Source organism: Lutra lutra, chromosome 5, assembly GCF_902655055.1.
Source record: "Lutra lutra chromosome 5, mLutLut1.2, whole genome shotgun sequence".
Taxonomy (NCBI): Eukaryota; Metazoa; Chordata; class Mammalia; order Carnivora; family Mustelidae; genus Lutra; species Lutra lutra.
The window spans coordinates 135,464,846-135,490,151 of record NC_062282.1 but is presented as its reverse complement, the minus strand read 5'-3'; the positions used below and the strand labels follow the sequence as shown (position 1 = coordinate 135,490,151).

The 25,306-nt window shown below is 41.5% G+C and overlaps 1 protein-coding gene across 1 annotated transcript in view; it reads right to left on the bottom strand.

The window, feature by feature from the left end:
- Positions 1 to 25,306, bottom strand: part of LOC125101212 (translation initiation factor IF-2-like) — a 170,650-nt gene that overhangs the window by 18,224 nt on the left and 127,120 nt on the right. The window contains exon 4 of the mRNA XM_047731807.1: positions 575 to 758. The gene's annotated coding sequence lies outside the window, so the exon portion shown is untranslated. The remainder of the gene's footprint in view (positions 1 to 574; positions 759 to 25,306) is intronic.

Below are 25,306 nucleotides of genomic sequence, written 5' to 3'. Positions count from 1 at the left end.
TTCCCAGGCCCTACCTGGGATGAGACCCTGAAATCTGAATTTTTCTTAAAAGCTAGATGATTCTGATGCAGATAATCCTAGGACCTACTTCTTTTCTTTTCTTTTCTTTCTTTTTATTTATTTATTTGTCAGAGAGAAAGACAGAGAGAGAGAGAGAGAGCACAAGCAGGGGGAGAGGCAGGCAGAGGGAGAAGCAGGCTCTCCACTGAGCAAGGAGCTCAATGTGGGACTTGATCCCAGGACCCCAGGATCATGACCTGAGCTGAAGGCAGCCGCCCATGACCTGACTAAGCCACCCAGGTGTCCCAGGACCTCATTTTCAAAATAGTTCATGAGAGATGGTTAATGTCTCCATTCTATCTCATATAGAATCAAAGCAAAATGCTACATTTTAAGTATATCATGGCTTAGATCCAGGCCCTGCCTTCCAGAAAGATGTTTACATACAGACTATGATACACAAATGCATACATACATGTACAGACTGTGATAATCCCTTTCAGGATTTTTGTGCAGAGAAAACCAGACAAGTTGATATTACTGAAACAAATTCATCTCAAAGTAGACAACTGACCTTCCAGGATCCATAGGTTTCTGTGCATAAAATTCTTCAGTCAAATCCTAGATATCAGGGCTGCTAAATGATGCATATCCTTTCACACGTTTTAGCGGGTTGAATACCAAAGGGAGAAAGTTCCTGTGGGCGTCACCATGGGGCATCACAGGAAGACAGCTGTCTCTGGCTTCTAGTCAACAATCTGCAATGAAAAATGAATGTTTCAATACTTCTGAATAGTCTGCTTAATAATTTGAAAAGCAGAGCCCATCTCTCTGATGTTCACTAAGCATTTTTGGCAAGTGATTTGACACATTTATCTTCTCTGACATTGCCTAATGGAGCTATCTACTTCTCTGGTGTATGTTGAAAGTGACTGGCTAAAATGTGTGCTTTCTACACTCTACAATAAGGTGTGTGTGCACTACAGATGGAAGCAGCCCACCTTGGGCATCCGGCCTAAGATGTTAAACTAACCAGTTCTCCAGTAGCTATTCACAAGGGTATTTGTTATTTTAACCTCTTAAGTAAGGTCTTAGATCTTTCAGGGCTGGTCTCTAGGAGTCAAAAAAAGTTTTAATCCAAGACTGCAAAAATATATTCTGGTTTAAAAAAGAACTTCATTTTAAACTGAGTAGGAAACAAACATTAGAAGTTAATTAAAAAGAACACTACAAGTGCTTTGCCAGTGTTTCGATTCCTGAACCTGGAGAAAGTGGTCACAGTAGAAAAGTGTGACTTCTTAGGGCATTTATATAAAGAACTTTAATTTTTTTTTTATATAAAGAACTTTAAAACTGGCATAATAATCTCAGAAGAAGGAGAAGAAAAAGAAGGAAGAAGAGGAAAAGGTGGAGGAGGAGGAGGAGAAGGATGAGGATGATACCTAGTAGGATTTTTTGTCCATAATATCTTTTGACTAGAAATTAAGAAAAAAAGGGGGTGGGTGGGTAGTAGGCAGCTGGAAAAAGGAAGAAACCAAGACCTATGCTTGGATTCATTTCATCAGTCCTCAAATTCATCCAAGAAATGGCATAAACTTGTAAAAGAAAAGGTGAAGCTGTGAGTTTTCATCGGTACAGTCAAGTATGTACAGGCTCCTTCTAACTACTTGAGGAGAGATAATTCTAGGAGACAGACTGCTTTTTACTGTAGGGGCATGTTCATACTCTGATTATAAACTTTGGCATGGCAAGGCTTCCCATACCTGTCTTAACCAATTCATACCTCCCAGTTCAACACTCAACACCATCAACTTAATTTTTCATTCCAAGAAAGGTGATAAAATCGAATATCACTAAAATTGTTCTTCATATAAAAACTTAATTGCGTTTTATCCCATTTCATAGAATCCTTGAATAGCTACTGAAAATTGAGTAACTAGAAGTTACAGATGCACATATATTTCAATCATCTGCCATGGTAAGTGTAGCAAATAAATGTTCTTGAGAGACTCTTGTCTTTCAAGATGGATTCCAAATGTAAATGCTACTTGTTAGAATTATTAGGGTTAGAAAATATTTAGAGGAGGCACCAGGAAAGTCAGCCGATGTATTTTCTTGAATTGTGACTATTCTCATTCAAGCACAGAAACAGGGTTTCTAGAGCAATCTTTAAAACTCTTGTTTTCGTTCTGCTTTTTAAGTATTTATTTCCAGTACTTTGTGAAAATTACAAGAAAAAAAAAAAGGGGATTTCCATTTCTATTCCTACCCCAAAGCTCAGGCCACTGGTGGTACTTCCTCCTCCTGAGAGAATCAACTTTTGGTACAGGGCCTTCAGCATCTGTTGAAGTGACTATGTGACAACATGGAAAATGAGTAGAATATAATAGTAAGTGTAGAAATCAAGCTTCAAAATTGGATTCATGCAATGGTTGCAATTATGTTGAAATTATACATACGTGCAGATAAGACTAGAAGAAGACATAGGAAAAGTGAGGTCAAATGATCTGTTGGGAAGTGAGGTTTGGGATGAATAACTTCTATTTTTTTTTTTTGTAACTTCTATTTTCAAATTTGCAATACTGTTGTTATTATATTGTTTGTAAAATAAATTCCTGATTGACTTGTAGACTGAAAACTATAAAACCTTGTTGAAATAAATTAAAGAAAAACAAATTAAGGGCACCTGTGTAGCTCAGTGGTTAAGTGTCTGCTTTCAGCTCAGGTCATGATCCCAGGGTCCTGAGATTGAGCCCTGCATCGGGCTCCCTGCTCAGCAGGAAGCCTGCTTCTCCCTCTCCCACTGCCCCTGTTTGTGTTCCCTCTCTTGCTGTGTCTCTCTCTATCAAATAAACAAACAAATAAATAAATAAAAGAAAAACAAATTAATGGAAAGAAATCCAGTGTTGATGGATGGAAAGATGTAATATTATTAAGATGTCAGTACTATCCAAGGCAATCTTTAGATCCAAGGCAACCTCTATCAAAATTCCAACAATGTTATTTGCATAAATAGAAAAATCCATGCTAAAATCATGTGGAATCTTAAGGGACCCCCAACTAGCTAAACAATCTTGGAAAAGAAGAAGGTCTCATACTTTCTCATACTTTCTGACTTCAAAACTTACTACAAAACCACGGTAATCAAAACAGTGTGGCATTGGCATAAAGACAGAAATGTAAACCAATGGAATAGAAAAGGGAGCTCAGAAATATACCCTCTCGGGACGCCTGGGTGGCTCAGTTGGTTAAGTAGCTGCCTTCGGCTCAGGTCATGATCCCAGCGTCCTGGGATCGAGTCCCACATTGGGCTCCTTGCTCGGCGGGGAGCCTGCTTCTCCCTCTGCCTCTGCCTGTCATTCTGTCTGCCTGTGCTCGCTCTCTCTCCCTCTCTCTCTGACAAATAAATAAAATCTTAAAAAAAAAAAAAAGAAATATACCCTCTCATATACAGTCAAATGATTTTCAACAAGGAGGCCAAGACCAATGAATGAAGGACAGTCTTTTTTTTAAAATATTTTATTTATTTATTTGACAGAGATCACAGGTATGCAGAGAAGCAGGCAGAGAGAGAGGGGCAGGCAGGCTCCCTGCTGAGCAGAGAGCCCGATGTGGAGCTCGATCCCAGGATCCTGGGATCATGACCTGAGCCGAAGGCAGAGGCTTTAACCCACTGAGCCACCCAGGCACCCTGGAAGGACAGTCTTAATTAATATTGTTGAGAAAACTGGATATTCATATGCAAAAGAATGAATTCAGGCCCTTACTTTATTCCATATGCAAAAAATTCACTCAGTATGGATCAAAAACCTAAATGTAAGAGCTGAGAGATAAAACTGCAAACTCTTGGAAGAAAATATAGAGGAAAATATTTATGATGTTGGGTTTGGCAAAAGTTTTTTGGATATGACCCTAAAACACAAGCAATAAAAGAAAAAATACATCAGTTATACTACACCAAAATTAAAACGTGTACACCAAAGGACACTATTAACAGAGTGAAATGGTAACTCAAGGAATGTAAGAAAATATTTGCAAATCATGTATCTGATAAAAGATTGATATCTACAATGTATAAAGAACTCCTACAACTCAACAACAATAAAATAAACAACCTGACTAAAAAAATGGGTAAAGGACTTGAATAGACACTTCTCCAACGAAGAAACACAAACGGCCAATAAGCACATGCAAAGATGGTCAACATCATGAGTCATTCGAGAAGGGCAAGTCAAAGCACAATAGGATACCCGTTCACAATCATTAGGATAGCTGTTAATAAAACAAAAATAAAAAAACAGAAAACAAAATACGTTATCAAGGATGTGGAGAAATTGGAACCCTTGTGCACAGTTGGTAGGAATGTCAAATAGTACAGCCATTTGACAGGATGGCAATCTCTAAAAAAATTGAAAATTGAGGGGCGCCTGAGGGGCTCAGTCAGTGAAGCATCTGCCTTTGGCTTAGGTCATGATCTCAGGGTTCTGGGATCCAGCCCTGCATTGGGATCTCTGCTTATCAGGGAGTCTTCTCCCTCTCCCTCTGCCCTTTCTCTACTTGTGCTCTCTTTCTCAAATAAGAAAATAAAAATCTTTAAAAAAATTGAAAATTAGGGATGCCTGGGTGGCTCAGTAGCTTAAGTGTCTGCCTTTGGCTCAAGATACGATATCAGGGTCCTCAATTGTGCCCTGCATTGGGTTCCCTGCTCAGCAGGGAGTCTGTTTCTCCCTCTCCCTTTGCCCCTCTGCCCACTTGTGCTCTCTCTCTCTCTCTCTCAAATAAATAAATAAAATATTTTTAAAAAATTAAAAATTGAATTACCAAATGATCCAGCAAATCCACTTCTGGGTACATACCTAAAAGAAGTAAAAGCAGGGATTCAAACAGACATTTACACACCTATGTTCATAGAGGCATTGTTCAAAATAACCCAAGGTAGGAGCAACTCAAATGTCCAGTGACAATGCATGGATAAACAAAATGTGGTACATACATACAAAAGAATATTATTCAACCTTAAAAAGGAAGGAAATTATGACACAGGCTATAACATGGATGAACGGTGAAGACATTACGCTAAGTAAAATAACCCAGTCACAAAAGTCATCACACTGTATGATTCTTCTTATATGAGGTTCTTAGAATAGTCAAATATATAGAGCTGGGAATAGAATGGTTTTTTTCCAGGAGTTGGCAAAGGGGAAAATGGGGAGTTATTGTTAAATGGGTGTAGAGTTTCAGTTTTACAAGATGAAAAGAGTTTTGGAGATGGATTGTGGTGATGGTTGCTCAACAAATTGAATGTACTTAATATCACTGAGCTGTACACTTTAAAATAGTTAAAATGAGGGGTGCCTAGCTGGTTCATTCGGTAGAGTATTAGTATGAACCTCTAGAATATGTGAGGTTGGGTGTAGAGATTACTTTAAAAAATCTTAAAAAAAAATAGTTCAAATGATCAATTTTGTTATGGATACTTTACCACAATAAAAAAAAGTCTGATTAAGTGCACATCCTAACTCTCTCATCCTAGGCAGTACCTCCTGAGGTACTGTCCCTTTCTTTTTCTTTTTCTTTTAAGTGTTTTATTTATTTATTTGACAGAGAGAGACAGATCACAAGTAGGCAGAGAGGCAGGCCAGAGAGAGAAGGGGAAGGAGGCTCCCTGCTGAGCAGACAGCCTGATGTGGGGCTTGATCCCAGGACCCTGAGACCATGACCTGAGCTGAAGACAGAGGCTTAACCCTCTAAGCCACCCAGGCACCCCATCTTTTTTTTATATTACCATTTCTCTTAGTCTTGTTTTTAATGGGATTGTTGCAACTAAATTGCCCCAATGATCAATTTCACAACCTCTGACCACTTCAATTGTCAAATTCTTTGCTAATGGGCTTATCTTTTGAGTTACTAGTATTTACTAACTAGGTAACACATGGAGGGCCCAGTATTTGGTGCTATGGACAATAAAGCAGAATATGGGCCCAGTGACTTTCAGCAATATCCTGACAAGATAGGGCACAGGGGACACAGAGCACCATCTACAAAGGAAAATGACTCGATATACCTCCTGGGAGTGGCACAGACCCAAAGTGCATTAAGAATTCAAGTAGGAGAGGTAGAGTTGAAAAAGCTTTGGAGAATGGGTAGGATCTGATTAGATGTGGATGGGAGGCACTGAACTGATGGGGCAACTCATGAGTCAACTACTAACATGTGCATTTTTTCTCATCCTTGGCACCATTGACATTTTGTCCTATACTATTTTTGTTGTCAAGAGCTTTCCTGTACATTGTAGGATGTTTAGCAGCATACCTGGCCTATCTACACTAGATTAGTAACTCCCTATCCTCCCCAGCTGGACAGTCGGGGTGCCTGAATGGCTCAGTTGGTTAAATCACCTGACTCTTGATTTTGGCTCAGGTCATGATCTTAGTTTAGGGTCATGAGATCAAGCCCTGTCATGGGTTCCAAGCTCAGTGAGGAGTCTGCTTGAGACTCTCTCCCTCTGCCCCTCCCCTCCGAATAAATCTTAAAAAAAAAAAAAAACCTCCAAAAATTTCACACGTCCCCACTTTGAGAAGCATTGATATATGGAACTTGTCCCTGAGCCAAGAAAGACACCAGTTTGACCAGAGTAGAATGTCCAGTCATGAGAGTATCTTTCACCCAAGTTTTGCAATGTCCGTTGGCACCTGACACATAATGGGTAGTTTGTAAGTCTTTTTGTTCATCCCCCACCCACCTTTTCTTTAAGAGTTTATTTATCTACTTGAGAGAGAGAGAGAAAGAGCACAAGCACAGGGTGGGGGAAGGATAGAGGGAGAGAAGGAAGCAGGCTGCCCACTGAGCAGGGAGCCCAACACAGGGCCCCATCCCAGGACGCTGAGATCATGACCTGAGGTAAAGGCAGGCGCTTAACGGACTGAGCCGCCCAGGTGCCCCTTGTTAATTCCTTTGGAATGTTACTGTAAAAAAGTTGATCTGAAACTTTTGAAAGAGTTTGGCTAGGGAAATCCCAGAAGTAGATGGACCATTTAGGAAATCTTTGTAATAATTTGAGAAAGAGATATAAAGGCTTAAACTAAGGTTGTGATTAGTGGAATAGAAAGGGGAGAGATGTAAGAATTTGTGTGAAGGAAGAATAAAAAAAACTCAGGGACGGGGATAATACATCTGGTGAGCTGGGTAGAAGAAAGGTGGGGCCCTAGTCTTATTGAGACACGGGGAAATCAGTGTAGACATAAGCAGAAGCCTCCAAGTACCTGAAGATTGAGTGTGAACAGTTATTGATTATTTCAAATCATGAAAAGAATTTCTATAGCAAAGAGTCAAGCTGATGCGGAATTACCCTGCAGGTAAAGGAAGCAGGCAGATTTAGGCTTTTTTGAGTCTTCTCACAAAAAGAAAAGAGAAATGTAAGAAGAAGGGCAAGGAGGACAGAAAAGCAGTGCAAAATTTGTTTTCCTTTGTTGGTGGTGTTTTTGCTTGGTAATATCGGCTGGAGATGTAAAGATGAATAATCTCGGGGCGCCTGGATGTCTCAGTGGGTTAAAGCCTCTGCCTTCGGCTCAGGTCATGATCCCAGGGTCCTGGGATCAAGCCCCACATCAGGCTCTCTGCTCAGTGGGGAGCCTGCTTCCTCCTCTCTCTCTGTCTGCCTCTCAGCCTACTTGTGATCTCTGTCTGTCAAATAAATAAATAAAACCTTAAAAAATTTCTAAAAAAAAAAAGATGAATAATCTCTGATTTGGGATACTAAAATCCACATTTGAAGCTCAGCATGTCTCTTTAAAAGCCAAAAAAGAATAGAAGAACTTTGTGCTTTTTAATATTCTAAACCATTTCCCCATTCTCACAGAGGATGTAACGACAAAGCAAGGGCAAAATTTCAGCATGAGGGCCTCCCTCTGGCTCACAGCCTTGGACGTTGCTAAGCGGGTGAGCGTCCTATTGTCATTGGAGAAAGCCAGCTGCATTGCTAGATAGAGTGAGCCTGTCTCTGCAACTCCAAGACTGTAATTATGCTAAAATGGGATCTTGCAGCAGTGAATATAAAGAGAAGCCTTGGAATAGCTCTTCTCCACTAAACAACTTTATGGTTGAAAGGAAGCAATTACTGAGAACAAGATGAGACTAAGTAAAAACAGCATAGCTTTCCAACTTTTCCAACTTGGGTATTGACAGCATTGTGCTGACCTCAAACAGTCTTTGCTTTTTTTCCTCCCCGAAGCCATCATAATTCCTGTTTTCTAGCCTGATTTTTAGGTTAAGTGGAAATAATTTTTAAAAATTAACCATCCCCGGGGCGCCTGGGTGGCTCAGTGGGTTAAGCCTCTGCCTTCGGCTCGGGTCGTGGTCCCAGGGTCCTGGGATTGAGCCCCCCGCATCGAGCCCCGCATCGGGCTCTCTGCTCAGCAGGGACCCTGCCTCCACCTCTCTCTCTGCCTGCCTCTCTGCCTACTTGTGATTTCTGTCTGTCAAATAAATAAATAAAATCTTTTAAAAAAAAATTAACCATCCCCCACTCGGTTTAGAGCAACTTTCTAGATCAGCTTAAATCCCATCAGGAATTCTACTGAAGTCTTTAGGTTCAGTTATCCTTCCCATGACGACTTGGAGAGCCACTGGCTAGCCCAGGAAGTTCTTTACTACTTTCTATAGCAGCTCTACCTTCTGAAACGACCACTGTCCAGCCGGGAGCAGAGTTGCCTGGGGATAAAACAGGTGAAGAAAGCAGCCGGGGGTGGGGAGGGTCCTTTCTTTTCCTTCTCTTGGGGTAGAAGGTGGAAGAAATAGGAAATTGGAAATAGAACAAGATTCTGCCTGAAGATGGAAACTGCAAATTAGTACCATCTACCCCCGTGGGTCCAGTACCTCCTCATTCTGCCTCTGATGCCTGCAATGAAAAACATCCACCTTTAACTCTCCACCCCTAGGGTACATCGTCAGATTAAGAGGAAGCAAGGTGGTGTTTGAGAACAAGTCCACTTGGGCCAGGTCCACATAGGTTTATGGTCCATATATACAATAGAGTATTATGCCTCCATCAGAAAGGATGAATACCCAACTTTTTTATCAGTATCAACATGGATGGGACTGGAAGAGATTATGCTGAGTGAAATAAGTCAAGCAGAGAGAGTCAACTATCATATGGTTTCACTTACTTGTGGAGCATAAGGAATAACATGAAGGACATTGGGAGATGGAGAGGAGAAGTGAGTTGGGGGAAATCAGAGGGGGAGACAAATCATGAGAGACTGTGGACTCTGAGAAACAAACTGAGGGTTTTGGAGGGGAGGTGGGTGGGGGGTTGAGTGAGTCTGGTGGTGGGTATTATGGAAAAAAAAAAAGATGACTAGCTTTCTAAATCGTTCTAGAACCCAAAAGATCAACTTTTACCGAAATTACATTGCTGGCCCTGCTCAATGATTTTTATCATTTTTTTTTAAAGACTTTATTTATTTACTTGACAGACAGAGATCACAAGTAGGCAGAGAGAGAGAGAGAGAGAGAGAGAGAGAGAGAGAGAGAGAGGAGGAGGCAGGCTCCCCACCAAGCAGAGAGCCCGACTCAGGGCTCGATCCCAGGACCCTGAGATCATGACCCGAGCCGAAGGCAGAGGCCCCAACCCACTGAGCCACCCAGGCGTCCTGAGATTTATCATTCTTATGGAGGTCTTAGCCAAAGCATAAGAAAATAGAAAGAAAAAGGATGAGAAGTATCGAGAAGAGACAAAAGTGTCATGATCTCTAAATGATATGATTGCCTTCCTAGAAATTTTAAGGGACTCAAAGGAAAAGCAATCAGGTCTAATAAGAGGTAGGAGTAAGGAAGCCAGATGTAACTATAAGCATACCAAATCAGTAGGTTTCTTACAAAATCAGCAATAGTCAGTTATAAAATATAAGATTAAATGAGAAGAATTCTTTAAATAAATCAACATATATCCATCCATTCTAATTTATACAGCCATTCCCAAGATGAAGTGAGTTTCTATAAGAGGACATGGAAAGATAACTGTGATATCTGGAAGCAGGAAACAGCGAGATCCAAAACAGCACATATCTCTTGAATAAGAATATAATCCAAAAGAATCCAATCCAATCCTTTAAGGTGGTTTTCTTGGGGGTGGGGGAGTGGCTGATTTTCTCTTTCTGTGTTCTATATTTCTCTTAATATTTTTACATGATGGGGCACCTGGGTGGCGCAGTGGGTTAAGCCTCCGCCTTTGGCTCAGGTCGTTATCTCAGGGTCCTCAGATCGAGCCCCGCATGGGGCTCTCTGCTCAGCGGGGAGCCTGCTTCCCCCATCCCTTCTCTCTGCCTGCCTGTGATCTCTGCCTGTCAAATAAGTGAATAAAATCTTTAAAATAAAAAAATATTTTTACATGACAATTATGCATTACTTTTGAAATCCAGAAAAAGCAACAAAGATTTAAAATTTAAGAAAAAAGAATCTTCCTGAGCTCTCCATTTGTTAGAGCTGGAAAGTACTTAGGGTTCATCTGTTAGCCAAACACAGAAAACAGTTGAAAGCTCATCTCCTTAAAACTGAAATTGAAAATGAACAGCTCCCAAAATGGAATCAAAAGTTCTAGGGTTCAGTTTATAAGTAAGAGTAATTGTATTGATGTTGTTAAATCAGAACATATTTTGGCATAGGGAAATTTCTCATTTCCCCTGGTGTTACAATCAACAACAACAAAAAAGATTTTATTTATTTATTTACTTGACATAGAGAGATCACGAGCAGGCAGAGAGGCAGGTAGAGAGAGAGGGGGAAGCAGGCTCCCCACTGAGCAGAGAACCCAATGTGGGGTTTGATCCCAGGACTGAGATCATGACCCAAGCCGAAGGCACAGGCCTAAGCCACTGAGTTACCCAGGTGCCCCACAATCAACTTTATAAAACATTATATTTTCTTCTAATTATGTCAGTAATTCATGTTTATTCCAGAAATTTAGAAATTACCAAAAAATATAAAGAAAAATATATAGATATTATAAAAATAATCTATAATCATGTTTTTTCAGAGATAATAAAGATTAACGTATATATACTTTTAAGTAGGTACATGCTCAGCATTGGGCTTGAACTCACGACCCTGAGATTAAGAAGTTTCATGTTCTAGGACTAAGCCAGGCAGGCACCCCATAAAGATTAGTATTTTTGTATATATATCTCCCTCTTATATTTTGTATATATATATTTTACTCTTTTTATCGATGCATTTGTATATTTTTAAAAAGGGATCACAGCTATTTTCCTCTGACAACACATGGTGAACACTGTTCTGTGCCATTCTTTGAAATATCATTGAGTACTTCCTACTTTTTGTCATGAATAATACTATCATGAATATATTGTTATAAAATTTTTGAGTAGGGGTGCCTGGGTGGCTCAGTGGGTTAAAGCCTTTGCCTTCGGCTCGGGTCATGATCCCAGGGTCCTGGGATCGAGCCCCGCATCAGGCTCTCTGCTCGGCTTCCTCCTCTCTCTCTGCCTGTCTCTCTGCCTGCTTGTGATCTCTCTCTCTGTGTCAAATAAATAAATAAAATCTTTAAAAAAAATAAATAAAATTTTTGAGTAAAAAAAAAAAGCTCCATGAGCACAGGGACTTTTTCTGTGTTATTTACAGATTTATAGCTGTGTCCCCAGTGCACAGAATAGAGCCTGATTCTTAGTAGGGACTCAGGAAGCATTAATGAATGAATCTCATTTGCTCAGGCCAGTAGGGCTCAAGCTTTAATGTATATAAGAATTATCAGGAGACCTTGTTATAGCGAAATTCCTAGGTCTCAGTCTGAATCCAATATATCGATTCAAATATCTTTGGAAGGGCCCATGTGATTCTGATAGTGGGACCAAGCTTTGGGAAACACTGCCTTGGGCTAAATACACAGAAGCAGAATTACTGGATCAAAAGCATTGATATTTTTGAAGCCTCTGGTTTATATTGTTAATTTACCTTCCTGGAAGGTTTTACTAACTTACCAATTCACAGCTTTCAAGAATCCTCCTCCCTGCTTTGTAATATATAAAACTACCTATTTTGCTGCCTTTTGTCAGCACTGTGGCATTTTCAGGTTAAAAACTCATTACTGGGGCACGTGGGTGGCTCAGTTGTTAAGTGTCTGCCTTCAGCTCAGGTTGTGGTCCCAGGGTCCTGGGATCGAGTTCTGTATCGGGCTCCCTGCTCAGTGGGGAGTCTGCTTCTCCCTCTCCCACTCCCCCTGCTTGTGGTCCCTCTCATGCTGTCAAATAAATAAAATATTAAATAAAAAAAATAAAAACTCATCACCGATTTGATAGAGACAAGGAGAAAAGTGTTTCTCACTAAAAACATAAAAAGTCATAAGAAAAAATATATACAAAATGAAATACTCTTGTATGCCTCTTGGCATATTTGTCTGCAGTCTTTGCTTCTTTAAGGAAAAAAAATCATTATTGTTTTCATAAAAATGGCACAAGCTTATTATAAAGAATGTGTACAGGTGTAGAAAAGGAGAGTATAAGGGTTTAAAACACCTTAGGTTGCACCATCTAGAGATCTTTAGACCTAACATTAGGAAAGCATGATTTTAGACACCTTTCTCTGGTGTCTATACATAGTTGAACAAGAAATGGATGGTAGCAAGCTGGTTGTCTGGATGGGGAGCAAGAGAAAAATATCTTTATAAAAATGAAATCATATTACGGATAATGATGAGTATGTTCTCTTTGACACTACTTGGGTTCTACTCACCCTTCCGGGATTGTGCTAGAGCTTGTACTTCTCATGTGGGTGTTTATTCTACTCTCTTCAGTGGCTCAGGGCTTGTAGGTTGGGTTTCCACAGAAGCTCAGAGCAAGGCAAGGTAATGAGCAAAAGTGGTTTCTTTGGGAAATGATCCCAGGAAGCACTGATAGGGGAGTGGAAAAGTGAGGAAGGGAAGGAAGCCGGTAGAGGGAGGAAGAACAGCGAGTGCATGCTATGGAGTAGGGCACTTGTGTGGCCAACGCGAGCTTGATCCCACCAGAGAACTCTCGTAGACCGTACAGAACAGATGTCAGAGCGAGCATCATGAGGAGTGGAGGGGTGGAATATTTATCCCACCCGTTGTCAAGTCACTGGATGAGTTTTGCTAGGAGGAGGCATTAATGCCCCAGTACTTCCCGCCTGCCCTACAGGAGGCTAAGTGAGCCTTGCTGGTCAGAAAAGTCCCCAGAGAGTTGGAGGTGCTTGGAATTGGAAGCCTAAAAAGCAAACAGAGTAATTGTGAAGGTTGATGGGGGTGTGAGGGCAGCCCCAGGTACCCTTGGGTTTTGGGTTGTTTCCCCAATTCAGCCTGGAACCCTGGAGTCTTTCACACTTTCCAGAGAGAGTCAGTAATGTTGCTTTTTTCTCTATTCTGTCTCTTTCTCTATCCATATCCGTCCCTATTATTCTTCATTCGGAAGATGAAGGAGAGATACATACATCTGTACAGACCTCGCTCCAGATTTGGGAGTACTGGTGAGAACTCTCAGGGTTTTGTTGATGGCCTTCTCTAGTTTCTGGGGGTGGCAATGACGTTGGGGGCTGGGCTTTCTTGTGTATCTAACTTCTCTGCTGTTTTAGAAGATGGTACCCTTCCCCCAACCCCCCATACTGCCAACTCCTCATGGTTTTAAAAAAAGCTTATTGTACTGTGGTTTGAAAATATATCCACAAAATCTTTGACATCCTCCTCCTAAAAGGTAGAAGCAAATTCCCCTCACTTTGAGTGTGACCTGGACTCAGTGATTGTCTTCTAACAAATACAATATGGTGGAAGTGAAGATATTTGTCTAGGTTGTGAAAGGCATCCTATTTTTCTTCTTGCTCTCTCTCTCAAATCATTTACTCTCAAGGAAGCCAAGCTCTTCATCATGAGGAGAATGAGTAGCCTGATAGAGAGATCCACTTGATGATTCTGCAAACAGCCAGTGAGGAACTAGACAATGGCCATGAGTCTAATGAGCAAGTTTGGAAGAGGATCCTCCAGGCCCAGTCCCGTCTTTCCAGATGGAAAGCCCTGAACCAGACTACCCAGGTAAACTGCTCTCAGGTTCTTGACTTGTAAAAACCACGGACATCAATGTTGTTTTAAAATCACCGAGTTTTAGGGGTGCCTGGGTGGCTCAGTGGGTTAAAGCCTCTGCCTTCGGCTCAGGTCATGATCCCAGGGTCCTGGGATCAAACCCCGAGTTGGGCTCTCTGCTCAGCAGGGAGCCTGCTTCCTCCTCTCTCTCTCTCTGCCTGCCTCTCTGCCTACTTGTGATCTCTGCCTGTCAAATAAATAAATAAAATCTTAAAAAAAAAAAATCACCGAGTTTTGGGGTAACTTGTTAAGCACAGTAGACAATACAATAGCATTAGTGTTTTCCACTTCCTAATTTAGTCCTTTTTTGGTAAATTTGGGGGTGGCTTTTATGCTATTTTTGCTCTCCTTTTTAAATATGATCCCAGGAAGCACTGGTGGGAGAGTGGAAAAAGTTTTACCATTTAATTTACCATTACCAAATTTACCAAATTTGATATTTTCTTGTCTGAAACATGGCCTAAGATGTAAAATTTTGCTCTTTACTCCTTTCTATTATGTATAAGCCCTGGGGAACCTAGGGCATCATCTGTCATAATTTCTTGGACAACAGTGAAGAGTAATTTGTTCATTAATGTCCTTTCCCTTCACATTTTGTCTATAAAGAGAACATTGTAGAGAGGTTAATGCTTTGAATTGATAGAGGTACTTTAACAAGTTCAAGACAAAAGAAGCCTTTGAGGCTGTCTTGTGGAACCCCTTTGTTGTTTTCCACGTGCTTCTAAAATTTTCTCGGATTCTCTGGATTGTCAAATCCCATAGTCACCAACACCACCGTCTGTATTTCCTTCTGGTTCTAGCTGATTCTTCTGTATCATCAGGGTTATAGTTTCAACTTTCTTTGTTTGAAATCTATTAGGAAAGCTTTTTCTCCTATAAAGTTACATCGGCATTTCATGTTTAGGAATGCCACATGAAGTACATAGAGCAAAGGACAGAGTCAGACAACCAGGAAGATGACTCCGTGAAGCTTAAGTAGCATCTGTTAAGCCAGAAACTAAATAAAGCAGATATTTCACTTGAAGTAACTCTTGCAACTCAGTTTTTACAACAACTTAATCCCTTTAAAATAGAACTCTTCCGGGGCGCCTGGGTGGCTCAGTGGGTTAAGCTGCTGCCTTCGGCTCAGGTCATGATCTCAGGGTCCTGGGATTGAGCCCCGCATCGGGCTCTCTGCTCAGCAGGGAGTCTGCTTCCCTCTCTCTCTCTGCCTGCCTCTCTGCCTACTTGTGATCTCTCTCTGTCAAATAAATAAATAAAATCTTTAAAAAAATAAATTAAAAAAATAAAAAAAAATAAAATAGAACTCTTCATTTTGAAGCCCAAGAATTAGAGAACAGGCTCTCAAGTTATACTTGATGACTTGTAAAAAAAAAATCGCCGGTAGAAACACAAAATTAAAAATGTGGAAAGCAAAATTGTGCGTATTCAATGATAAGAAACATGTTTAAAAAAAAAGTATTTGTGTGTGTGGGTAAAGATTGGGAGAACTAAAGGAATGTAAATAGTTAATTTCATTCAGGCCTGACATGATAGGTGTATTTTTTGAAACCGTAAAATCAAAATCTTTCTGGAAGAAAGAAATGGAACTATGTATGCCTGAGTGGATTTCTGTAAACATACCAGGCTGCAGAATTTTTAAAAGCAAATTGGGCCACGGTTATGAAGGAGAGAGAAAGAGAGACTGTTCTTTGATTCTGGCTGAAGCAGGCTTCCGAGTTAAGACTTCCCTTGTGCTGGTGAAGAAATACTCCCTCCCCTTCTTTCGCTTTTCTGCTTGGTCCCATTTTGCTGGTAGTCTGCTTTTCTTCTCTCTTGATAGAAAAATCTTCAAATTAATTTATGGTTAATTTATGAGCATTTTGCCTAAACAAAAATAATGATAATAAAACTTCCCCAAAATGAACTGTGGTCAGCCCCAATTTTAAAATCAGACCGACCAGATGCTGAGCCTGCTGTCACTTTGGTTCCTAAGAAATGAAGGCCTCCCTCTGTCTCCTGCACTTGTGGCTCTTGTGAGTGTGGAAATGACCTAAGGGAAACCAGCAAAGGAGCCTGTGGAGAAGTCTTATGACTGGAAAAAATCAGTAGGCCTGCTTTATTAGGTCTCTCTATAAAACTCTGATCTGTTACGCCCCACTCATTAAATAACATAATAAGCACTACAGGTGAGATGACAGATGTGCATGTGGGTAACTTTAAAACCGTGACTATCTCCAGGAGGAACTACATTTGGAGAAGGGCCAGTTGCAGGCAATGTCAAACTGTTTCCATCTGCCCAGGGAACTGTTGGACACTGATTGTTTATGCCAGCTCTCAGCATGGGGGTCCACAAGGCCTTTCTCCTTCATTGGCAGACAGAGAGGGGGTGGGGGTGCATGTCAGGCCATACACAGTAGATGTCTATACAGAGGACCCCAGCCCTGACCTTGGTGTCTGAGTAGAGGTGACTACAGAAAACCAGGTTTTTTGTTTGTTTGTTGTTTGTTTTTCATTTCTTAGTTATATATTTGTATCAGTCTATCTCCTGCCTCCAGAATGTAAGCTCCGTGAGGGTAAGGGATGCTGTCTGTTTCGTTCATTGCTTTTTCCCCAGCATGAGTGTCCTGTAAAATGGTTTGGTGAACGTGTCACAGGACACCAGGGAAAGGGGGGACCCGAGGTCTGGATTGAAGAAATTGGATGATGTTTTTCCAAAGACTGCCAGGGCCTTGAGTCTGGAATCATCATTGAGAGAAGCTAATTACATAGCTAAGGATCTTATTAAAATGCAGGTTCTGATTCAGAAGGTCTGGGGTGGGACCTGAGATTCTGCATTCCTAACAAGCCTCCAGATGACATTAGTGCTGCTGGTCCAGGGACCACACTTTGAGTAACAAAGTTCTAACTCAGATCTGTTACCAGTTTCAGTGGAAACCTGCCTGAAACAGTCTGGGTGCACTCCAGTATGAGTGAAACAAGAGTGAAGGTCTGGGCAGGGGGAAGTCAGGATGGGTCTGCAATGGCAGGTTCGGGGAGTGGCTGGAGTAGCTTTGGTTGTGGCATTGCTAACCTCTGGCTTGGCGTCTTTGGGAGAGGTGAGGCCTTTTGTCTGTGGCTCAGTGTCTTAGGTTCCATTTCCCCAAATGTTAAAGAAATAAGTATTTATTATTTCTGTTTACAATGTTAAAAAACCGGGTATTTAACACAAATACCCTTGGTGTCCTTTCATAAACCATTATGGATCTTTTTTTTTAAAAGATTATTATTTATTTGAGAGACAGAGTGAGGGAGAGAGAGAGCACGAGCTGGGAGGGAGGGAGAGTGAGAAGTGGAATCCCCCTGCTGAGCAGGACTCGATCCCAGGATCCCAGGATCATGACCTGAGCCGAAGGCAGACGCTTAACCACCTGAGCCCCCCAGGTGCCCCCATAAGCCACTGTGGATCTATTGTTTTATCCAAATCTTTTTTGAATTTATATATTTTACCTTTTCATTGTATGAGTTAAAGAGCTTTGTAAAGAAAGAAAAAAACCACACATATAAGTTAACTACCCATGATAAAGTCTTTGATAAAGCACCAATTTCTAAGTTGATCATTTTAGAGAACTGTGTATGCTATGCTTCTTCAGTCAAACACTGAATGTTAGTTATAATGCTCATAAAATTGGCAAACAAACATAAAACATCTACATGCTCTTCTGTTTTAAGTTTTGGTTCTCAGTGTAAGTGGTGAAATGAATTATAGGACAGAGACTGATACGCATTTGGTGAACGCTCACTGGGTGAACCGATAGGAGAGGCTATTTGACCTCCCCGGAGTCAGTGAGACCCAGGTTTGTGTCCTCACTTAACATTTCCTATGTCACCTTAAGCACAAGTTCCATCATTCTGAGCCATGTTTTTCTCACCTGCAAATGGTCCGTAATAGCAGTACCTACCTCAGATTAATCTTATGATTGTTATGAGGATTAGGTAATACAATGGACAAAATCCAGTAGAGAGGAAACTTTGCAAGAGGAGCACAGTGATCCAGTTTCTTCAACAAACAAATGGAGAGAAAAGTAAAGAAAGATGTTTGGCTTTGGGGGAGAGAAGGAAGCTGATGGGGGAAAGATTGCATACAGGTCCTGGCAATGAAAATATTAGCTATTATAATGTGTCTTCCAAATTAAACTATACAGCAGTTTTCTAAAATCCAGCAGATATTTATGGCACCCTATTAAGTGCCCTTCTACTAGGTCTACGTGGTCATTCAGGGGTTACACAGAAGGATGGTGATAGACCTCACTCTTGGTCCTGGCTTTGGTGATAATTAGATGTGATATCTAGGGCATATGATTTTTCCATTTCTCTATCTCCACAGCTATAAAGTCTGGATGAAAATAAGACACCTGTCTCATAGGCTGTTACAAAGATTCATGATACCTGATATGTAAAGTGTTTAGCGCCACACCTACCACTCTATATGTTTTCAGTAAATAGTACCGGCCTTTATTGTCACCACCATGGTAAACATTTTTCCTGCTCTCAATAAGCTTATGCTCCAACTGGGGAGATAAGACACATCCACAGAGAACCATAACCCAAGGCCCAAGGTGAAGAATATTGCCAGAGCCAGAAAAGTGCTGTTGGAGCTCAAGGGGGAGAACCAACCACGGGAAACGACTGCATTTCCATCAAGATGGAAGGGACTCCTGACCTTTTTCCTCAATAGCCTCATTCACATTTGCTTTCAGAGCAAGAGGCTGAAGAGAATGGATATGAAGTCAGGAGGTTTGTGTCTGGAGCACGGACATGTCTTGAAGGGTCTGCCCTCAGACTGTAGGAGCTGCAGTCTCTGGGTGCCAAGTCCTCTCTTCAGAGAGCCACAGGGGAAGCTACTGGGCGTATAAACTCTATAACCCCCTAGATGGTACTTTTCATGTCACTACTTCCAAGTTATTGCCACACAGCAGCCAGGAGGGGAGGAGAGCCCTGCCCGAGGTGAAGGAGGAGGGAAATAAAGGGAAATAAAGCTCACCTCAGCACCAAGAGCTCTGGCATTTGGGAAATGGTGGATCCCTACACAGAGCGGCCAGTGGACTTGGTAGGGAATAGAGGCTTGAAGCCACGTTAGGAAGTTCTCTGCCTTCCATCCTCCTTGTTCCTGTGTTGTCTTTCTCAGGCAGCCCAGTGTCCTGTGCACAGTGCTTCGAACACTAGGGCTGAGATGGAGTGAGGTGAGGCAGAGGAGCCCTGGACTTGCGTCAAGAGTGCGGGTTGAGTCCTGGCTGCACTATTTGTGGGATGGCGTTGGATAAGTTGCACAACCGCACTGGCTTGCAATTTGCTCAACCATACTACAGGTTTAGTAAGACCTGCCTGAGTACCTTATGAGAGTATTGGGAAGACTGACGGAGTTAATGTGTATGAAACATGAGTTATTATGTATCAATGACTTTGTTCCCTTTGCCCTTGACTTTGGCTATGTCTTGAGCCTCCTGGAATGAACGAATTACTCAAGTAAGTATTTCTACTACTAGCCTTGACCAGGACATATAAACAGCAGGTTTCTTTCTGTAAAGGTCATTTACATTTGGTATGTTTAAAAAATTTTTTTTCATTTATTTCTTCCCTCGGGGAAATTTCTGTTCTCCGCATGATAGAATACTTACTCATCTTTTTGTAATTCAACATAAATGCTGTAATCACTTCAAATGCACTGGTAGGAAAAGTAGGTTTCTTCAAGACTCCATCATTTATTATTGAGGGTAAAAGATGACCTTGTCTGAAATACAGGATATAATCATTTCCGGTTCTGAAAAAAACTGTTCTTTGAACAGTCCATGCCTCTCCTTTGCATGTTTCTTTTAAAAGAACTGCCAGCTCTAGTGAGAAAGATGCCACAAAAATAGAAATGCCAATCTTTAAAGATCTCAAGGCACTTTCAAAATGATAAATAATTAATTTTCACAGCATCCCTGATAGGATTTATCTTATTTTAGAGATGAAGCAAGGGGAGCCAACGGAAGTTAAGGGACCTGCCCAAGGTTATAAGCAGCCAAAACTGGATTAGAAGCCAGGATGGAACTTCTAACACAAAGGTTCTCAGTTTAGTATGATTTTTTAGCATGAACTATGTCCTAGGTGCTATGTGACCTGATCATTTAGGAGCTCATGATATGGTGGGGAACACACACACACACCCTTAATATAAAGCAAACAGCAATGAATACTATGATTAGATTCAAAATATAAAAATGAGGAGAGGAGAGATTATGACTCAGGCAGAGGGGAAATCTGGAAATATTTTTTGTAGATGAGCTGAGGCTTGGAGAATGGGTTGGACATTGAGACAAGGACACAGAATGGGGAAAAAAAAGGACATCACTGCAGGCAGACTATTCTGGTTTGAGTCAATAACCAGGGTTTGGAAGGCAGAGGAGATGTTCTTATAAAATAGCAAATAGAACTGGGGTGTGCGTAGAGTAGGGATCAGCTTGCCAAAGACTTTGAATTCGAAATTGAGGCTGGATTTTGTTGACCATGATGAGTCATCAGTGGCTTTTGGGTAGGGAAAATATAAGATATCGGTACTTTTTTTCTTGTTTTTTTTTTTTTTTAAGATTTTATTTATTTATTTAACAGAGAGAGAGAGAGAGATCACAAGTAGGTAGAGAGGCAGGCAGAGAGAAGAGGGAGGCAGGCTCCCTGCTGAGCAGAGAGCCTGACTCGGGGCTTGATCCCAGAACCCTGGGATCATGACCTGAGCCGAAGGCAGAGGCTTTAATCCACTGAGCCACCCAGGCACCCCAAGATCAGGTCTAATAGGAAGGTTACTATGGCACTAATATGTAGGATAAATTAGAAGGAGAGAGAGCAGGCAGGGGACAGGTAATTTATTAATGTTTCCAATCATTTGAATTTTCCTAGGGTCAGTCTATGTATCCCTGTTGAATTGTTGTTTAGTAGGTACGCAGTATGACAAGTTTATACACAAATAATCAGAGCAAAGTCTCAGCGATGACCCAAGGAAAGTTCAAAGGTTGCAAGAGAGAGGAAAGCAATGAGTAAAAGATAGAAGGTCAAGAGGCAGAATTTAGAACTTGAGTAATTGTATAGATCTGTGACCTGGATACCCAGGAAGGGTAGGCCTGTGGCAGTAAGATTAAGTCATGTCTAGGATCTGAGAAAAAAATAATAAACCTGTTATGGGCAGAATTGTGTCTTCCCAAAATAGATGTTAAAGCCAGAAAGCCTAGTAGCTCAGAATTTGACTGTATTTGGAAACAGTATTTTTAAAGCGGTAATTAAGGTTAAATGAGATCATTAGCGTGGTCCCTAGTCCAATATGACTGATGTCCTTATAAGAAGCGATTAGGACATAGAGCTGTGCACACGGAAAGCCCACGTGAGGGCACGGGGAGAAGACGACCATCTACAAGCCAAGGAGGCCTCAGAATGAAACTGGCCTGCTGACACTTGAGCTGGGACTTCTAACTTCCAGAGTGGTGATTTAAATTTCTAAGTCACCCAGTCTGTGATCTTTGTTATGGCGGCCCTAAAACATTAATACATTACCTTGGAAACTAATATAATAAATAGCTTCCTTGGGGCTAGAAGAGCTCAGGGACTTGGACTGAAGCCAAAAGTACAGTCAATAAGAAAGGGACCATAAATTTAAAGAGGTAGGAAGGGAGAGACTCAGGTAAATGGAAGCACACAGATCTGAGGATCACGGAATAAAATGTCTCCTAAAACAGACGAAATATTTAGTTGCTGCCTTGAGTCATCTGCTTGCTCTTTGGAGTAGCTCACCCCTGGTCTGAGGCTGTGAGTGATGAGGATAGTTCTGTGTCCTCAAATTATCCCGCCTCTGAGCATCGTTCAAAACAGCTGGCTACCCCTTCCTTCTTGAAATGCATTTCTTGGATTGTGTAGTGTCACAAGCTTCCTCTATTTCTGGTGGCTCCTTTTTAATTTCATTCGCTGCCTCTTCTTTCCCTACGTAAATTCCAAATGTTAGAGTTCCTCAAAGTTCCATCACAGACCTTCTCTTCTCTGACCATCTGGTCTCTCTAGGTGAACTCATCCAGTCCTTTGGTTTAAACACCAAATATAAACGGTTGACCCTCCCCCTTGCTGCCCCCCCAGTCTGCAATTGTGGCCTTGAGTTCCCTTGAGCTCCTGCCTCATATATCCAAATACATACTTGATGGTTTCCATTGGGTGTCACACAGACACCTCTGATTTTCCTGCCCAATCATGTTCCTTCCCCACCTTTGAGTCTCAGTTAAATGTTACCACCGTCCACCTAGTTGTGAAGACATAATACCTACTGTCAAGATGGTGGTGGGGGTGGGTCACAGTGGTCACAGGAACTTATAATTGGAAAAGTGACTGGAAGATAGTAAAGCACTAGGCAATGTGAGACCTAATGATGGTGAAAGACTAGACTACATGGTTTCTAAGCAGGCTTGCAGCCTTTTACTCTAAGGCATTCATGATCAGGTGGGGCCGGGACTAGGGAGGGTATGAGGATCTGAAGGAGATTCTTGAACTATTTAAATGCAAGAGGTGCTTGAAAATAGTTTTGCTTACAACTCTCAAATGCAGCCCAGCTCTTTGGAAGATGGTTTCAGATTTAGAATGCAGCTGTGATTCTCAAGTCGGGTGGGGGGGGGGGGTGCGGGGAGAATGTTGGTTTCATGCCACTGTGGTAAATGAGTCGTCATGTAGGATTAAATTGGACATACTTTTCTTTTGTCTAAACTTTCATGGTTTAATAAGTTTTTCTTTGCTGTAATAGACAAAAATGAATGGTAATATGGAATAAAACTTGGTGTAGTTTTTCTCTAAACTGGCCACTCAAAAAGTACATTTTTACATGAGAGCTATTCTGTGGCAACATTTGCTTAACTACAGAATCTACTAGTGTGGGAGCTGCATGTTCAAACCCAGAGAAATAAATTCAACCCTTGTCCCACATCCGTGAAAGACTCCTAAACCTCTGCTTCCTGCAGACTCTCTGTTCCCATCTAAAGTCTTTAGAACCTCTCAGGAATTCGAAGAGACAACATTCTGGAAGCATTGGTATGTCACCAAGGGTGAGGGAATGAGCAAGAGGGTGGGAATTGGGAGGCTCATGGCCAGTCTCCCTCCACCATTAGCTGCCTGGGCAACAGTGAGCACAAACCCTTTGGTCAATTTGTCCGGCTGTGTTTCCTGGCTTCTCAGATCTAATCGTACACAGGAAACACAGAGAGGCAGTAAGTACAGTGTGCTTGGTCAAGAGCTTGGGTCCTGAAGCCCAATGGTCTGGATTCAAATCTGTGCTCTATCACTTCCTAGGTGTATGAATTTGGGCAAATTACCTAACGTCTCTGCCGATTTTCTCATCGGTAAAATGAAGTAATGATAGACATAGAACGGTTGTGAGGATTAAGTTACTTCATAGACCTGAAAGACACCAGAGAGCATGTTATCATTTTCTGCTAATATTGTTCATTGCAGCACTGTTTATAACAGACAAGCCTGGATATAACCTAAATACCCATCACTAGGGGACCAGTTACATAGACTGTCAAGCAGAGAATGAGGTTGAGCTCTGTATGTTCTTATTGAAGATTTCCAATTGAAAAAAGCAAAGCACAGAGCAGGGAAGAGCCTGCTCACAGATGTGTGAGTTCATTTTTTAAGGGCACATATAGATAAAATTGTGCTCGTGGGTGCACAGTGATTTCTGAAAGGACATATGGAAACCCCTCACAGTAGTTATATCTCAGGGGATTTAGGGGTGGGGCCAGTTAAGAGAGACTTAGTTTTCATTTTATGCCCTTGAATTTGTTACTGGGTGCGCGAGTATTATTTTTCACGAAATGAGCTAGTTAAAACAAAGCCAAAAATGATGATGCTTGCTGTGTCTGTTTCAGAAGATCATTTTGAGAAGTGAATGTAAGATAATGAACTGAAAGCATTTTTAAAAACTGGAAAGATGCAATGCCATGTCAGTGTGCCGCCATCTTTAAGTGGGAGTATTTGGCCTGGAAAAACAAGAGTTGCCTAAACATACATGTTTGCTGAAATAAATAAGTGTGGTTCTAGAGTATTTGCATAATGATTAATAATAACCTTAACAATAGTATTAACCCTTATATATTGATACCCTTGTATATTGATAGCAAGTTCCATTGGAGTATTAACAGTATTCTAGTAGTCTTAATAGCAACCAGGGGTCCCATGAAAATCAAAGCTTCTTTTTGTTTTTCTATTTAAATTAAGGGTAAGGGGCCCCTCCCCAAGATTTTTTGCTTTGGAGTCCTAACTATTTTGCAGTTTTGGGGGAAAAAAAAATCAATACTAAAATTTCCTATGTTCCGAGTATTTTTTTCTTTCCTTTGAAGAGGTACAACTATTATGATAAGGTTTCCAAATTAGATCTCCTGCATTCTTTATTAGATACTCCGTGAAAAAAAGATTTTTCTTTATGAACATTTAAAAAAGATTGAAATACATAAGAAATTAAACATCAGGGTAATTTCAAAGGGGTAGATTATAGAAGTGCTCTGATATGAGGCCCAGACAAGAGAGACCTGGTGGGGAGGAAAGTGAGGATAATCTCTCTCCTCTTCCTCGTTTCCCCTGACAGGAACCTTCAGGAAACAGACTTCCTGTCTTGTGGTTCAGTTGGGAAGAAGGAGGTCCTGAAGTGTGCAAAAAACTCAATTCCACCCCGTGTACACTAGAACAATCCTCAGGACTTGCCTCCCCACCCCCACCCCGGGGACCCGGAGCCTGGACACCTGGCAGCACGTCCCCTGCTCTCTGGGCACGGCAACCTCAGCCCCTGCAGGCTCCAAACATGGCTTCCTCGCCTAGATAACTCATGGGTTTGCAGTGCTGTACACAGGGGTGCACAGTGGCTGTCTCTGCCTTGTTCGCTCTCTCCCTGCACTTCCAGCTTCTGGTTTCTCTGCTCCCCCTGTCACCCCCTGCCCCGACAGATCCAGATCGGTTTCCATCTCTGCAGTCACAGACCCTCCTTCACCCAGAAAGCTGCGGTGCAACTGTGTGTACACTGCTGGTCCCAGCCATCTGCCCAGTTTCGAGCCTCAGGGGCCACCCCTTGGAGACCAGCTGCGGTTCTGCCTCTTCCCTTCTTGCATCTTGGACAAATAAGTGCAACTAGGATGGCTCCTCCAGCTTCCTCCCAGCTCCCAAACCTCTAATCTGGGTTGCAAAGAA